An 18,281-nucleotide genomic window follows, 5' to 3' on the forward strand; every position below is an offset into this window, starting at 1 on the left:
TGTTACTGGGCTGGTTCGCGACTGGTTTCACGAGAAAGAAGAGAGACGCAAGGGTCGGGTCGATTTTAGGAGTTTGTACGCTGCTGTTGAATTGGCTGAAAGAGATGGTATTGGGGTGGGTCTGAATGTATTGTTTTGAGAATAAGGGAATAATGAAAAGTTGGGCTTGAATTAAGTGTTAAATTTGGCACAATTTTAGTTTTAAACTTGCCTGCAAAAAATGGATTTAAGAGGAATAAAAAATGCAGCTAGAGTTGAGTTTAAGAAATAGCCATACGATTGCGATTATAATCATTCAAAATTACAAACGTAGCCGAATCGAATTCATTTAGGAAATTCGGCTAGTAATTAAATAAGACAAATTAATATAATTAGACTATCGAGCTTCTCAATCTTAATGAAATAAAATAATTAATTTAATTATAAACTAATTAATATAAACCACTATATTACTAAACTAACTAACCAAATATTTAAGTAAAATAAAATCTTTTTGAGACGATTTTCAAATAATCATAAAATATATTAATTATATACATAATTATGTAAAACAAATATATTATCTAAAAATTATAAAAAGTGACAAAACTAGTTAAAATAACTTGCAAACTATATATATATATATTTTTTNTATAGATATATATATATATATATATATATATATATATATTTTTAAATTTTATAAAACTAATTATTTTAAATCGTTTGAAATTGAAGAAGCTCGATAATTAATATATATTGTGGAGGTCCAAAATTGGGTGTCAACAACTGTCCCTCGCTTGACTTGGATTGATTAAAGAAATTTGAAGCAAATGAAATTGACTAATCCAATTTTGGACGACAACATCTTCATCTTTCAGAAAAAAAGGTTTTGGTATGGACTTTAGGAATTATGGCCGAACTCAGGAAATGGATTTCCTACATATCTCAGACTATATGAGAATTCAAGTCACTTGTAGTTCGATAAGCTTGATTTGACGTACGATTTGAAAGAATTCAAAAGTCATCCTGATATCAAATTATAAAGGTGTCAGAATACTCGGGAATGAGATTTAAGAGAGAATATTGGAATACAATCGAGTTTTCAACACTGATCCCGCCCACATATCCCTCAACTTAAGGAATTAGGCTGCTTGTAGTTCAACTCAATCGGTTGAAAAGGAAATCTGTTATGCAAGACAACCTTTGGTTCTGGAGGAGTGACAAATAAGTCGAGTATGAAAAAGAGGCTTGAAACCTCTTATCCATGAATATGGAGCTCTTCACATCCATAAGTAAGAACTTACACAGACATAATTTCCAAAGTTCTTAGTGTATTGTCACCCGGATTAGAAAGTTGCTCCTGGTGAAAATTCAACATTTTCCGAATGCGAAACCGAAACTGATAAACCTAAAGAAAAAACTCACACGCCTTTTGATAGGGGTGTAGTTTGATTGTGGTAGAAGTCGTTCCTCGGCTCGCGTCCTAAGAGTTTGACACTACTCTTCGGACTATATCCCAATTCGATGCTAAGAAAAAGTTCCACATTGTGTTGCATCCTTGTTGATGTCGTCCGCACCTGTGGTTTGACTTGAGAATTCATCCTCTTGGATGTTTTCGACAAAGACTGAGATAAAACTCATTAGCATAAAATGTAATTCAAATGGAGAGATAGTGTCTTTTACCATGTGGACACTTAGCTGCTAATGTCAGCTTTCTTTCAATTTGACGTCGAGCAAATAAAACTTATATCTCATATTTGCAATATAATTCTTCAATGTACTCTTCTTTTGATATGAAGTAATAAGAAATAAATTGATGTAATATGTTGATAGCTCCCTTGATGACATTCTTGCAAATGAAAATAATAATGATGATTCTTCATTAGTAAGATGATGATAATCCATTGGTAGGATGATGATGATCCGTTGGTAAGATAATTCTACTACATGATAGGATAATGATTATGTTCCATCGATAGGATGACGATGTTGATGCTCCATTGATAGGATAATGATTCTTCATTAATAGGATGATAATGATGCTCCATTGATAGGCTAATGATTCTTCATTGATAGGATAATAATGATGCTCCATCGATAGGATGATGATGTTGCTTCATCGATAAGATGATAATGTTGATGTTAAATATTCTTCGATAGGATAATGTTGATTCATTGGTAGGATAATGTTTATGATCCATTGATAGGATAATAATGATTCATTGGTAGGATAACGTTTATGATTCATTGATAGAATAATGATGATCCATTGGTAGGATAAAGTTTATGATCCATTTATAGAATAATGATGATTCATTAGTAGGATAACGTTGATGATCCATTGGTAGGATAACGTTTATGATCCATTGATAGGATAATGATAATCCATTGGTAAGATAACGTTGATGATCTATTAGTAGGATAATGATGATCCATTGGTAGGATAACGTTTATGATCCATTTATAGAATAATGATGATTCATTAGTAGGATAACGTTGATGATCCATTGGTAGGATAACGTTTATGATCCATTGATAGGATAATGATAATCCATTGGTAAGATAACGTTGATGATCTATTAGTAGGATAATGATGATCCATTGGTAGGATAACGTTGATGATCTATTGGTAGGATTAAGATAATGAAGAAGATTTGTCGGTAGGATAATATTGATCTATTGGTAGGATAATATTGATGATCCATTGGTAGGATAATGTTGATCCATTGGTAGGATAATGATACTAAAGATTTTTCGGTAGGATGGAGTTGATCCATTGATGAAATGACGATGATGTCCCTCTGGGTGGTGGTATTATCTCATTTGATAATACTCTAGGAATGTCCATCCGGGTGATAAATAGATGTCCCTCTAGGTAGTTCACACTACCGCATATGTTGAGAATGATGCTTTCGCGTGTTCCTATTTTGAACACTTTATTTTCGTTGTGACTCAGGTTACGCTAGGAATTTGAACAAGGTGTTGTTGCTCGTATTCTAAACTCTTTTTTTTTCTTCTAAAAAACTCCAATGACTTTCCTGCATCCACAGAAAAGTTGTCAAATCTGGGGAGGACCTCCCCCTTTTGACTTCTCCATATTCGTTGAATGGAGAAATATGTTGAACTTGAGATAATCTTATAGACCTGCATCCACAGAAAAATTGTTAGTCTTTAAAACAAACTGATTTGTGTTGACTTCTTCAATCGCTTGCTCTTTATCTTGCTATCTTCAGTTGATCGCTCTAATCTCTTGCTTCTCGGTAGACAAGACAAAATAATTTATGCAAAAATATCTAAAACATATTGATAAAATCTTTAAGAAAAGGTTTTCAAAAAGCTGTAATTGAAAAACTCACTGCCAAGTGTCATGTCACGTTAAGCTTAAATGATCGTCCTTGATTTGAAACTTTGGTGTGTTCGATAACTTGTTCTAGAAAATTCAAAAATCCTTAAAGCTTAGAAAATTCCTGACATGGTCCTCCCAAAATCTACTATAATCGAGAACTTTTGTAGTTGACTATGAAACCCAACGTTGTGGGAGATTGTTGAAGTTGACTATGAACTTTAACTATGTCAGAGATCGTTTAAAGTTAAATTTAAACTTCTAATCATGCTTGAAATATTCAAAATTGACTACAAACTTCTAGTGATGCTTTAAGAAATTTTTAAGGCCATCCTCAAAAAATTCTGTCCCAGTTAGATGTCTTGGGATATCTCAAAATGTTGATATATGACTTGTATAATCTTTGAGACTCTCTAAAAAATTTTGTCCCCGTTGCGATTCTCAATGTATCTTCAGTGTTGACTTGTTGTAGAGATCTTCTTTTTTGAGAATTTTTGAGAGGCTCAAAAATTCTGTCGAAGTTTCCATCGTAAAGAAAAAATAGAAATCCTATGGGAGATATGACCGAGCTGTTATGGCGCCTACATATCCCGTTGAGGCATAAATCAGGTCAAACGTAGTTCCCCTCTCGAGGTTTAACAAAAATAGGAAATTAAATGAGGAAACGACATCGGCTGACATCGGCCGCCTACATATCTCATTTTTGAGAATTCAGGTCGAACATAGTTCAAGTACAAAAGAAGGAACTATTAAAAAGGGATAAAGGGGTGACCGAGGCCGACATAGGCCGCCTACGTATCTCATTCTTGAGAATTCAGGTCAGACATAGTTCATTACAAAGGGATAAATTCTAAGCATAAATGATTACAAGCAAATAAAGGCGGTTACAAGGAAAAGATAGAAATCGAGTCTTCAAACATAGTGTCTTTTAACAACATTTAAGTAGATTGATGACTTGTGAGATCCAATGTTCACGCTCAACTCTGTAATGTCATCAAACAAATGTATTGATGTGTTCTTTAAGCAAACTGATGAGTTATGTCTCCCTTGCTTTTGTCAGATAGGCACCAATTTTGATTTCTTTGATGCACTCATCATTTTCCTAATTCACTATTCTAATCTTTTCTAAATTCGGCTCATCGTGACTCTCGAACTATCTGAATTCCTCAACCACGTGTTTAGGTACCATGATCATTTCATTGTGGTCCTCAAATTCGTCCGCATCTACTCCATTTTGTTCATTCAGCTTGTGACATGACATGATATTGACAGATTTGAAAATATTTTCACTGAAATCATAGACATATACTGTTAGATAGCAAATATAAAGTAAGTAAAGCAGATTTTCGCAATAAGAGAGGTTTTTGTTGAAATAAGAAAATATGAACTTCGTCCATGACGATAAATCATTTTGCCTCTTTTTTTTCAAAATTATTAGGATTGGGAATAAAATATATTGAGGCAAAAATGAAGGAAAGGATGGGTCTCGAGCCTTATCCGAAACGCCACCAATTTTAGAAATAGAATATAAATTGTCTATGTCTACCAAGATGAGCGAAGAATCAAGAGCGGAGTGCATGTCCAGTTAGGAATTTTCTCCTTTGGCTCGGTGTCTACTATGACTGGTGTCTCAATCATCTCTTCAAGCACAATATCACTTTCTTTGAACAAATTTTCGATTCCTTCCCCTTGACCATTTTGCATTGAAAAAGGCAGATATGAGTGAGGTAATGATTTTGGAAAATCTTGATCGATCTTCTGCTTGTTCTGACCCTCATTTGGCACTAAAGCAAAAGCTTGATAAGGTGCCATGATCACAAATTTGGATTTCTCTCTTTTGGTTGGAGAGGCTACAACTTTCTCAATCTTCTCAAGATTGGCTGAGATTATAACTTTCTCCCCATTCAAATCTTCCTCGACTTCAACCATATTAATAGTCACCCCTTCATGATTCAACATGGGGTTACTATTGACATTAGGAGTGGCAGTCTGAAGAATGACGACCTTTTGATCTATCAAATCTTGAATTTTATGCTTCAAGTTGATACAATCCTCAGTAATATGCCCAGCACCTCCTGAATGGTAAGCACAATGAAGATCGGGTTTATAAAGCTTGGAGTTGACATTGATATTTTTTGGATCAATTGTCAGTATCAAGCCGCCTGATTTCAATCTCTGAAAAAGTTGTGTTAGGCTCTCAACCAAAGGAGTAAAGACTCTAGAAGGTTTCTTCTCAAGATTTCAGCGAGGAGGATAGTAATTATTTCCTGGATGTGAAGGTACATGACGGTAGTTTGGAGGATTTTGGTGAGTTAGTGCATGCATTTGGAAATTTGGGTATTGTGGAGCTCGGTAACTAAGAGGGGTGTTTTGGTAGTGCGGATGTGGAGTTTGGTAACTTGATTGGATATTTGAACAATTAACTGATGGAGCTAGGTAATATGGATGGGTGTTTTTGTAATGTGGAGGTGGAGTTTGGTAAACAAAAGGTGGAATTTGGTAACTCGGTAGTGGAGTTTGGTAATTAGAAGGTAGAATTTGGTAACTCGGTGGTGGAGTTTGATAACCTGATTGGGTATAACAAGCTGGATATAAATTTTGTGGAGGTCGAGGATAATCTTTGTAAGATGAGAATTTTTTGAAGTGTCCTTTTCCATCAGATGCACAGGAAATAGAAGACACATCTTCTCTCTTCTTTTTCAACAATCCTGAAGATTCGATTGAGGCGGCAACGCAAGAAATCTTTTCGGTTTTAATCCCATCTTCGATAGTCTCACCTATCTTGACTATCTCCGCAAATTTTGCTCCAATAAGCAACATTATCCTGTCATAATACTCTGGCTCTTGAATGCGTATGAACACTTCAACGATCTCTTTCTCAAACATGGGATGTCGAACTCGAGCGGCCTCTTTCCTCCACCTATACGCATATTCATGATAGTTTTCAGTGAATTTCTTCTTAATTCTCTCCAAAGACTAACGATTAGGAACGATCTCCACATTATAGGCGAACCGTTCGACGAAATCTTTAGCTAGTGCATTCCAGCTAGACCACTGTTTTGTCTCATGGGAGGTAAACCATTCCAACGTTTCTCCATTCAAACTTCGGCTAAAAAGCCACATTAATAAAGCTTCATTCCTTCCAACTTCCACTAGCTGGTCACAGTAGGCCCTCAGGTGCGCCAAGGGATTCCCTGTTCCTCCGAAAGTGTCAAATTTTGGCACTTTAAACCCTTCCAGGAGGTCCAGATTCGGATGGATGTACAGATCCTCATAACTCAACCCATCGACTTCAGGAATACAATGCAACTCCTTCATGGCTTTCCTGATCTCTTCTTTCATATTCAACTTGGCTTCCTCTTCTTTTGACCTCCATTTTTTCTCTTGTTCCTCATAGTGATCAAGCTCGGAACAATTGGCATAAGGTTCATTTGGAATTTAAATTTGAAAGGTAGTCTTTTGAGGTAATGTTGGAGCAAGGTAGTCTTTTGAGGTAATGTTGGAGCAATGGAGGGATTCTGGGTATTTTGAGTGGTTTGGTAATTTTGGGGGAAAGTCTGGGGGTTGATATGCTGATTTTGGTGATGGGTAAAGGTTTGCTGACTGCTAACATTTTTATTTTGAGAGGGAGGGCAAACTTGCAAGTTGGCATTTTGATAAGGAGGGAAGGTTTGGTGGTTGGTACCTTGAGGAGGAAGTGGTGCTTGGTAAGAGACGGAGGCATGATAGAGATTTGGGGCGGTTAGGTCGATGATTGGGGGATTTTGAGTGGGGTTAAAGGGTGGATTCTGAACCCGTTCCGCGCTTGGATGAAGAAAGTGGAGTGGAGGTCTTCTATCTCCTGGATGGTTGAAAGCGAAAATTGGATTAGGCAAATCTTGTCTTCTTTGCATTTCAAGCCTCATTTCGGCAATCTGTTGCATCAATTGCATAACTAATTCATTTTGATCAGCAACGGCGGGTTAAGCCACGACAACATCAGTCAGGCTAATCTCGTCATTGTTATCACCCATTTCTGCCTTTCCTTTTTGCGAACTTTGATTGGGAAAGGAATCTTTGGGGGCCTTAGATTTTGTGAAATAAGGATAACCAGCCAGTTTATCAACACAGATCAGTTCTAAGTACCTGACAAAGAAAAATAACTCAAAAGATAAACACGTTAGTCTATGTAGATGATAAATAATACAAATATCACACATATGACCACAAACACATAAGAGTTGCTCCACTTGAAGATAAACTAGCCCACGTATTTAGAGAAATGACTAAATAGACACAAATTTGTCTATTTGATTTTGATCTTAGTGAATCAGAAAAGTTGACTCGAGTCGAGATAAGGTCGATTGTGTCTTTCATTAACATACTTCTGATTTTCGATTGATATGAAACTATAATTTCTTTGTAAGAGTTGAAAGAAGATAAAATTTCTCAAAAATGGGGACCGACCCTTGAAAGGCTGCCTACGTATCTCACGAGGGAAAATTCAAGTCCTACGTAATTCGACTACCTTGAATCTCTTTTTAAGTTGAGATGACAAATTGACCCTTTTTCCGAGATGAGAAAGTAAGATTTAGAATTTGAAAGAGAAGTTTGATTCTTGTTAGGAAACTAAAGACTCGAAGAGTATTTGGACGTACTTTTGATAGTAACTTGATATTTATGCATAGGGGTTCTAAAGAATATTCGAAGAGGAATGAGCTAGAATATCTTCAAATGAAGCAATATATTCACACAAGCAGTTATAACATATAAACGAATATTGCGCGTTCTAAACAGATATGTGATCCTTTTGTGCCAAGGGTAGGTCTAACGATTTGAAAGATGTATACGTCATTTGAAACACTTCATTGCCCCAAAACCCATAATAATACAAGTTTTGCGAATAAACCGAATGAGGATACATAATAGGGGAAAATTGATACAAAATAATCAGTCCCGCACAGGGGTACAATCATAAACTAAACTTCCATGAAATGTTCTTCGCTCTTGAGTTTCTTGTCGTCTCTGGATGTCCACATTTTTGTATAGAATAGTCGTTTGTACAATTCCTCATTTGACTCTAACAAACTAGTAGACTCCCACCCTAGGAACAATAATTTTCAAACAACATATACATCCTTTAAATTTAAACACATAAGTATGATCGTCCGTTTAGGCCGTAGGCCGTTTTGGACTCAAGGTGGTCTTTCTAATGGGCCCAACACACCTTGGGTGTTGGGTCATCTTAGTTCAATGCACTAAAAGAGATTTAGTTTCGCTCTACACTAGTTGACTAAGAGTTGGTTTAGATAAGACTTGGTTACTTGAGTCGAACAAACTACGGGGTGAAGTCTAATAAACGACGTTGGATGACAACAATCCAACTATTCGTTTATCACTTCAAATGAATTCAAATAGTGTTTTTCTGAAGGACAGTCATGGTAAGCCACGTAACCGCCATTTTTTCTAATGCAATCTATTTGTCATTTGGCGGAATCGGATGCCATGAAATGCAACAATTTATAATTTACAAGAATTGAAACAAGTAAGCAATTAAACAAATAGTCAAATAAGATAATTTTAAGGTTAGAACTCATTCAAGTCCCCAGCAGAGTCGTCATTTCTATTTTACTCGAAAAGATAAATAAAAGGAAAATGACTAAATTTTGAAAAATCAATTATACTTAGGATTTAAGAGAAATCGAATTATCAAAAAGACAGAGTCATCATTCTGTTTTATTTTAAAAAGAGAAAAACGACGGGTTTTGTATAGAGTCGCCACTTAATTTTTAAAGGAAAATTAAGAAAACTGATTTTTTCAAAAGATTAAAACAGGGAATCTAATGAAAATATAATAAGGGGGTTCCGGGTTCATATTAACATTTCGGGAAGGGTTTGAAAGCACCCGAAATACCCGCTTTCTTGTGATTATCCGACAATTATAAATATTTGACTAACAATAGGCATGCTTGACTAGTTACGGAATAAACAAATTTTATAACTTAAAATCATTTAAAGAGAAAAGGGAATATATTATCTAAAATGTCTAAGTAGAGAAAAACATATAAAATATTTAGAAATCAATTTGGAAAGACAAGTATACTTATTTATTTTAAGATAAAGTACTATAAGTTAACTAACCCAAAATGGGTATCCTTTGGGGAATTATGAGTTAAGAACCTTCAAATTAATTAGCAAATAAGTGTATACGAACAATAAAATTAACACGAAAATCAGAAGAAAACTACATTGAAGAAGAAATAATAAGACGAGGATAATACCTTTTTCGATGCAGCGACGGGGACGGCAATGAGTGAGAAACTGACTTCCACCATCAAAGCAATACTTCGCGAAATCCAACTAGGCCTTCGCAACCCACAACGAACGGAAAAAAAAAGACAAATATATATATGTCTAAAGTATCTATGATTTCTCTATGTAACTTTTCGCCAATTTTTTCTCAACCTTTTTCCAACTCCCAACAAAGAGTGAAAAGGAGGAATTTATAAAAGAGAATTAAGGCTGAAAATAAGGGAAATTCGGAGGGAATTGAATGAACTTTTCAATTCAAAAATTCGAATTCCTTCCGATAAGGCTGCCAGCCAGCTCGAATTTGTACCAAATTGTACAATTCTCAACGGAAAAGAATGGCAACAGTACGATTTTGAGAAAAGGACGGTCGAGCAACACGATAGAGACACATGTTATTCTTTGAGAATCCTCTCGTACGAATGAATAGGACAGAGGAGAGGGACGCGCGACTGGATCGATTTGGTGGGCTACCGGGTCACGATTCTAGCTGTGTCGATTTGGTTCTGCGCTGGATTGCTGGACTGTTACTGGGCTGGTTCGCGATTGGTTTCACGAGGAAGAAGAGAGACGCAAGGGTCGGGTCGGTTTTGGGAGTTTGTACGTTGCTGTTGAATTGGCTGAAAGAGATGGTATTAGGTTGGGTCTGAATGTATTGTTTTGAGAATAAAGGAATAATGAAAAGTTGGGCTTGAATTGAGTGTTAAATTTGGCATAATTTTAGTTTTAAACTTGACTGCAAAAAATGGATTTAGGAGGAATAAAAAATGCAGCTAGAGTTGAGTTTAAGAAATAGCCATACGGATTGCGATTATAATCATTCGAAATTACAAACGTAGCTGAATCGAATTAATTTAGGAAATTCGGCTAGTAATTAAATAAGACGAATTAATATAATTAGACTATCGAGCTTCTCAATCTTAATAAAATAAAATAATTAATTTAATTATAAACTAATTAATATAAACCACTATATTACTAAACTAACTAACCAAATATTTAATTAAAACAAAATCTTTTTGAATGATTTTCAAATAATCATAAAATATATTAATTATATACATAATTATGTAAAACAAATATATTATCTAAAAATTATAAAAAGTGACAAAACTAGTTAAAATAACTTGCAAACTATATATATATATATTTTTTTATTTTTTATTTTTTATTTTTATTTTTTTATTATTTTTTTTTTAATCTCATAAAACTAATTATTTTAAATCGTTTGAAATTGAAGAAGCTCGATAATTAATATATATTGTGGAGGTCCAAAATTGGGTGTCAACAGTTGTGACTGACTTAGCTCTTGCTAGCCCCATATCTGCTATTAATTCCAGAGTGTATTTTCTCTGATGCATGAGTATACCAACCTCATTTCTGGCAAATTCCAAACCAAGAAAATATCTAAGTTCCCCGAGATCTTTTATCTTGAAAGCATGTTGCAATGCTTCCTTAGTCTCTTTGATCATAACCATATCATTCCCTGTCAATAATAAGTCATCCACATAGATGAGTACTATCATAGTTTTGTCCCCCCCTTTTCTTAGTGAACAACGAGTAGTCTCTTGTGCTTTGAATGAAATCTGATGTTGTCAAGGTAGTAGTCAACTTGATGTTCCACCGCCTTGAGGCTTGTTTCAAACCATAAAGACATTTCAACAATCTGCATGCCTGAGTATTGGTTTCTTCCTACCAAAACCTTCAGGCAAAGTCATATACACTTCCTCATATAAATCACCTTTTAAAAAGTCATTATACACATCTATTTGTTGAATTCTCCATTTATTTGCAGATGCAATGGAGATAACAGATCTAACAGTTGCCATTTTAACCACATGAGAGAAGGTTTCTTGATAATTAAAGCCCTCCTTTTGATTATATCCTTTAGCTACCATCCTGGCTTAGAACCTTTCCACACCTTCATCTAAATTGTATTTGATCTTGTAAACCCACCTACATCCAATGGCTTTCTTTCCTCTAGGTAAATCCATCAGTTCCCAAGTTTTGTTGTCTTCTAGTGCCTTTATTTCACTCTGCATTGCCTCTATCCATCTACTATCTTTTGCAGCTTCAAAATAACTTGCAGGTCCAATATCAATTGAAAATTTTGAAACAAAACTCTGATATTGGTATGAAAATCTTGTGTAATCTAATACTGAAGCTGTGGAGTAAAGGCAACTACTTGGACCAGCTTTTGTGACATAATTTTTGTGCCAAATAGGAGGCTTAAAACCTTTAGTGGACCTTCTTGGTTGTGGCGCAGCAATGAATTAGATGGAGCTAGGAAGTATCATGGGAGGATAGGATTGGTGATCCTAGGGAAGGAGTGTCCAGCACCTGAGCAGGAACTGAATCAGGAGATGATACACTGTGAGTTGGAGGAGTAACAACATCATCAAAAACAAACAGGTCTGGGGTAAAAGTATGACTTTGGTTAGCTGTAGTATTACTCTTAAAAGGAAAATTAGATTCCAAGAATACCACATCCCTACTTACAAAAAAAGGCCCTTCTCTCCAGATTATAAGTTTATATCCCTTCTGAGTTGACCCATAGCCTACCAGTACACAACTTTTATTACTCTAGGACTGAATTTATCTTGCTTTGTGAGATTAATGGCAAAGCACAAACAACCTATGACTATTATATGATCAAAAGAGGGAGGTTTGTTGTACATTTTCTCAAAAGGAGACACATGTCCTAAGACAGTAGAATGGATTCTATTCAGTATATACACAACAGCTTGAATATAACACTCCTAAAACTTATCTGGAAAACCAGCTTGAATATTGATTGCCCTGGCTATTTCAAAAATACGCCTATGTTTCCTTTCCACAACATCATTTTATTGAGGTGTATATGGACAAGAGCTCTCATGTATAACACCATGTAATTTAAAAAATTCATTGCAGATAGAATTGAAGAATTCAGAACCATTATTAGACCTTACTCGTTGAATCTTCTTACCAAACTGAGTCTCTACTTCAGTAAAAAAATATTTCAACAAGCTACTAACATCATATTTAAGCCTTATCAAAAAAATCCATGTCCACCTTGAAAAATCATCAACAATTGTCAAAAAGTATCTCATTCCATCAAAAGTTTCAATTCCATAGGGACCCCAAACATCCATGTGAATTAACTGGAAGTTACAAGTAGATCTACTAATACTATGTGGAAATGACACCCTTGTTTGTCTAGCCAAGGGACAGATCTCACAATGATGTAATGCAAAAGTACTACCATGTTTTTGGAATGAAGGAATTTTCCTTATTACAACCATAGGCACATGACATAACCTTTTATGCCAGACATTGGCATCTGCATCTTGAGTTGCAGCCAAATATCTCTGTGGTGTTACTTCCTCATCATTTCTCTGAGAGCTCAGTATGTATAGACCATCTTCTTCCTCACCAATCACCCTCACCTTCCCAAATGAGAGATTCTGAAAAATACAGTATTTAGGAAAGAAGGTAACATTGCAGTTCAAGTCCTTAGTTACTTGAGATAAGGTTAAACTTGAATGCAGGTACACATAAGACTCTCTTAAGAACATTACCTCCTCTTATGTGATAGTCTCCAATATGTGACACATTCGCAGAATCCCCTGTTAGCAATTGAACTTTCCTTGTATTTTCTATCAGCCTTTGTGTTGTAAATATCTAGGATCACCTATCATATGATGGGACACACCTGTGTCTATTATCCATTTCAAAATAGGCAAAAGAGATGTATCTGTCATATTAGCACTGCTAGTAGTCTCATCAATAGAAGTTTGTTCTAACATTCTCAGTAACTGTTGATGTTGTCCTTGAGTAAACATTGGCATTGGCATCATCCCTTGTTGAGGAAGAGAAGCCTGAACAGAAGGCACACAAGTCTGGATCATGGGATAATAATTGGGAGGATTCAATAGAGACTTCATAGACCCTGTTACACATCCTGTATCATAAACAGAATTTCTAGCCACTACAACCTCTCTTTTACCTTTGTAATCAGGTGGATATCAAATTAAACGAAAACAAACAACCTTAAGATGTCCAGTTTTATGACAGTGATCACACTTCAGTAACTTGTTACAATCAGCTCTCAAATGACCTTTTAAGTGAGAATAATCACAAAATGCATTGGGAGCATAAGGTTTTTTAGGTTTCTGATATCCAGATCTAGAAGTAAACATGGTAGTGGGAGCCATATTCTCATGTACTAATCCACTTGATCCAGTTACTAACTTCTGACTCTCATCTTGATTGATCAAGGCATAGGCTTGATTAACACTAGGAAGTTGAGGCATTAGCAAAATTTGACTTCTAGCCTGACTATAATTATCATTCAGGCCCCATGAGAAACTGCAGCATCCTTTGATATTGTAAATGATCATAAAACTCTCTAGATTTGGGGCAATTACACAAAAGAATGAGGCATAATGGAGTCATACTCATCCCAAAGATCTTTAAGCCTCGAATAGTAAATGGAGAAACACCTTGAACTAAAGTAAAAATTTCTTTATGAAGCTGAAAAATCCTAGAACTGTTAACCTTGTTAAATCTCTCCTTAAGATCTGCCCAGATCAACTGCAAATCTGAACTAAAAGGAACTCCACTATGCAAATCTTTACTTATATTGCAGAGAATCCACGAAATAACAATCGCATTGCACCTGTCCCAAAGTCGAGCTAAATTTCCTGAAAACTGGTCCCTCATCACTGATCCGTCGATTAAGCCTACTTTGTTCTTCCCAAGCAAAGCTAATTGCATCGCCTTGCTCCACAAAGTATAATTGTCAGTTCCAGTGAGCATGATCCCGACATTAAGTGAACCAGGTGCATCTGATGGATGTAAGTAGAGAGGATGTAGATGATCAATCGGGGGAATTGTCATGGATGAACTCAACTGAGTTCTTGTAACTGCTTCAGAATTATCCATGGAAGAAGAAGAAAAAGAACAAATAGCTAAAAATTAAGTAGAAACTGTTGAATAGATGGAAGCCATGATCGATCCTTGCTCTGATATCATATGAAGTTTAGTGAATTATCGATCGAATTGCATAGTAGCTAAGAACACTAAAATGTAGCTAAGAACACTGGAAAAATATTCATAAGAAAAGAATGTGAACTGCTTCCTTGATTGATTCATTCTATACAATAGGACCACTTATATACAATATTTCTAACCGACTCAGCTCTAACAAACTTGTAACTAACTGTACTTGATTCTAGAAGTTAACATGACTAACTAACTCAGCTATTTGCACAACTATCGAAGCAGTGTATAATTACAACTTTAACTAATCATGATTAAGGCACATTTATACATTTGTTTAATTCATTTACACTAATACCACATTTAACTTTTCAATATCATATCAACACTGAGATAAAAACATACCTAAAGTTGAATCACCTAGTTGAGACGATAAAAGAAAGGAAAGCATAGTACTCGAAAGTTTAAAAAAAAAAATATCATCATTCCAAAGAAATAGGTTAAGTATGCCAAAAAAACATCTATGAATTCCGCCATTAAATTGAAAAAAAATGAAGAGAATCAAAGGAAAGCTTAGAGAAAAATACTAAATTGAAATTGTTACCACCATTAGTGTGAAGAAAATAATCTCTATTTATTAATTAAATAATAGAAGTAAGAAAAATCCTCTGCATCTAGAATAAAGGTGTGTGTTTGTGTGGTAATAAAGTGATCATGGGCATTGAGTGACACGTGTAGCAAGTAGTATAGATATATGATTAAGTTAAATAACTGATTTGCCCTTGGTCGTCCTCCTTATCACATTTCTATATAGTAGTAATAAATAGAACAAGATAGATATATGAGACTCGTACTTGCACGAGTCCAACTTAAGTTTTTTTTTTAATCTCAATTTTGTGATACAAATAAAATTTAGAGAGTCAATTAAATTTTAATATACGTTTTAGATATTTTAAGTTGTTAATTATTTTGGGCAATTACTCTGGAATATTGTAGAAGCTTCCTACTGTTCCTATCTATAGTTAACTGGAGAAGATTCTAGATTACACTCGAATTCCATAAGTTTATCGGTTATATATATCAGACACTTTATCCAATTCATCATCAGCAAGTCATCAAGCAAATCAAACACTACCATCAAAAGTAGTCTCCGCAATTCTTCAAACCAGAAAGCTTCAAAAAATGTCTCTTATTCCAAGCTTCTTCGGTGGTCGAAAGAGCAACATCTTTGACCCATTTTCCCTCGACTTATGGGATCCATTCCCAATTTCAACCAATGTCCCATCCTCTGCTCGTGAAGTCTCCGCTTTTGCAAATGCAAAAATCAATTGGAAAGAGACCCCACAAGCTCACATTTTCAAAGTGGACGTTCCAGGGATCAAGAAAGAGGAAGTAAAAGTTGAAGTGGAAGAAGGAAGGATTTTACAGATTAGCGGTGAGAGAAGCAGAGAGCAAGAGGAAAAGAATGATCAGTGGCACCGTATGGAGAGGAGCAGCGGTAAGTTTTTAAGGAGATTCAGGCTGCCGGAGAATACGAAGACGGGAGAAATTAAGGCAGCGATGGAGAATGGGGTACTGACTGTGACTGTTCCTAAAGAAGAAGAAAAGAAGAAATCTGAGGTAAAAGCCATTGACATCTCTGGTTAAACAAGTGCAGATAAAAGTTCGTTTGTAATAGTAATGTTTATTTTGTTTGTTGGGAGATTACGCTCTTAATCTGAACTATATATGTGTGTGTGTAATTGTTTAAGATTGTCGGTCTTCTTCTCTTTGCAGTTAGTTGTAAACAAGAAAATATTGTGAGAGTTTAATTAATGAACAATTCCTTTTAGTAGGCAGGTGAATATGAGGAAAATGGCTATTGAGGAGCATAGTTGCGTTATTACAAACCTGATGAATAATATCTCTTATAGACATGTGGATATTTATCAAATCTTGCCTTACATCTGCTTTCCAAAATTTTCTAGCAAATAAACATGGGAATATACTGTAGCAGAATGTCATGCATTCCGTTTTGTTTTTGGAGTTATTGAGCATTAGGAGCAGATTAACATCACCATCATTAATATTACTACCAAAATTATAGAAAAAGAAGGAACACACCTGCTTGGCAGTGAAACTTTTGCCAAAAAAAGGTCCAAAGTGGTCTCTTGTTGATAGTTGCTACAACATGAACATCCAGAAGGGATGTTAACTTTGCATTTATGAATATGATGAGTTCTTGTGATTTCTTCAAATTTGCCAAGCAGAATGACAAGAGAACTTACCTTTAGCATCGCGTGTCCAAATAGGTCTATTACGTACCATACTCCTTCCCAGAATGAATTTTGATAGATAAGATGATATCATTTATAAGATTATGAGGAAGGATATCATATAAATTGAAAAACTATTGTTAAAGTGAGTGATCTAAGCTAGGGCACCAATGCCAAGCCAATTGTCCCACCAAAAGGAAATATTACCAATACCTATTTTCCAGAGAATATATTTCTCAGATGTTCATTAGTCTTCTTCAAATATGAGAATGACCTGTTGCGTACGTAGCCGCGCAAGTAACATAGTTTCTTTTAGAACCGAATTGTCAAACCAAGGAATTTATGATCAATTTATATTAACTCAACTTTCAAGAGAGATTGTGATTTTTGTTTACTACGACTACTAACAATTAAATTAATTAAGTAACGAACAAGAATGACTTCAGTTTGATGATTTGAACAAGTAAGAGACAATTTCAGGGTTGCAACATGTATAGGGTTTCATGTATCGCATCTCAAGTAATGAATTAAATAAGGTTATCAAATTACTGATTAACAGGGTTGATTTTATGATCATGGTCTCCCGACCTCTAATCTCCTAATACTCTTGCTGATCGTCTAACTACATCGTTGAACGGGGATAGACAGACCCAATTGACAAGCATTTTAATTTCATCATGTTTCGTAATCAAGCTTGGTGTTTGTCTGGGTGTCAATCATAAACACAAATCTAATCAAGTGATATGCAAGAAAGATCAAACTTTTTGTATTATTTAGTCTATCTACCTTATTGTCCCCGAGTCCAATAATACACAAGATATTTATTTTTATGGTGTGGTCAATCATGAATACTAAAATAAGAACACAAGTAATTTAAGCGGTAACCAAGAATTAACTCAAAACTATTGATGTTCAACAATTATCCATAGCTACAACCCCAAAACAAAGGCTTTTAGCCACTCATAATGTTCATAAACTCAAAAACAATTGTCTTCATGCAATTCCAAATTAAAGAAGTAAAGAATCGAAACCTACGATGAATTCTTTATATTTGCTCTTACACACCACAAAGAAGTCAAACCCTTACAAAATAACCCTAGGTCCTATTTATAGAGTTTAGGAAATAAATTTTCAATATTAACCCAAGTAGGAATCCTAATTAAAATAGTTAACCGATATACATAGACAATTCACCTCTCTTCCACTCTTTGCCCTCTCTCCCTCACCTCTCTCCTCCTTCTCCCAATCTCGCTCGCCTCTCTCTTCCCTCTTCCAATCTCGCTTGACATATATACAAATGCATATGTATAATATACAATTATCTAATTGATATACATATACAATTCACCTTTCTCCCACTTTTTGTCCTCTCTCGCTCGCCTCTCTCCTCTCTCTCCCAGTCTCGCTTGCCTCTCTTCTACCTATAACAT

The 18,281-nt window shown here is 35.2% G+C and overlaps 1 pseudogene; it reads left to right on the plus strand.

The window, feature by feature from the left end:
* Nucleotides 1-14,411: 14,411 nt before the first annotated feature.
* Nucleotides 14,412-16,430, plus strand: LOC125869963 (17.6 kDa class I heat shock protein-like; annotated as a pseudogene).
* Nucleotides 16,431-18,281: the final 1,851 nt, after the last annotated feature.

This window comes from Solanum stenotomum, chromosome 7, assembly GCF_019186545.1.
Source record: "Solanum stenotomum isolate F172 chromosome 7, ASM1918654v1, whole genome shotgun sequence".
NCBI lineage: Eukaryota > Viridiplantae > Streptophyta > Magnoliopsida > Solanales > Solanaceae > Solanum > Solanum stenotomum.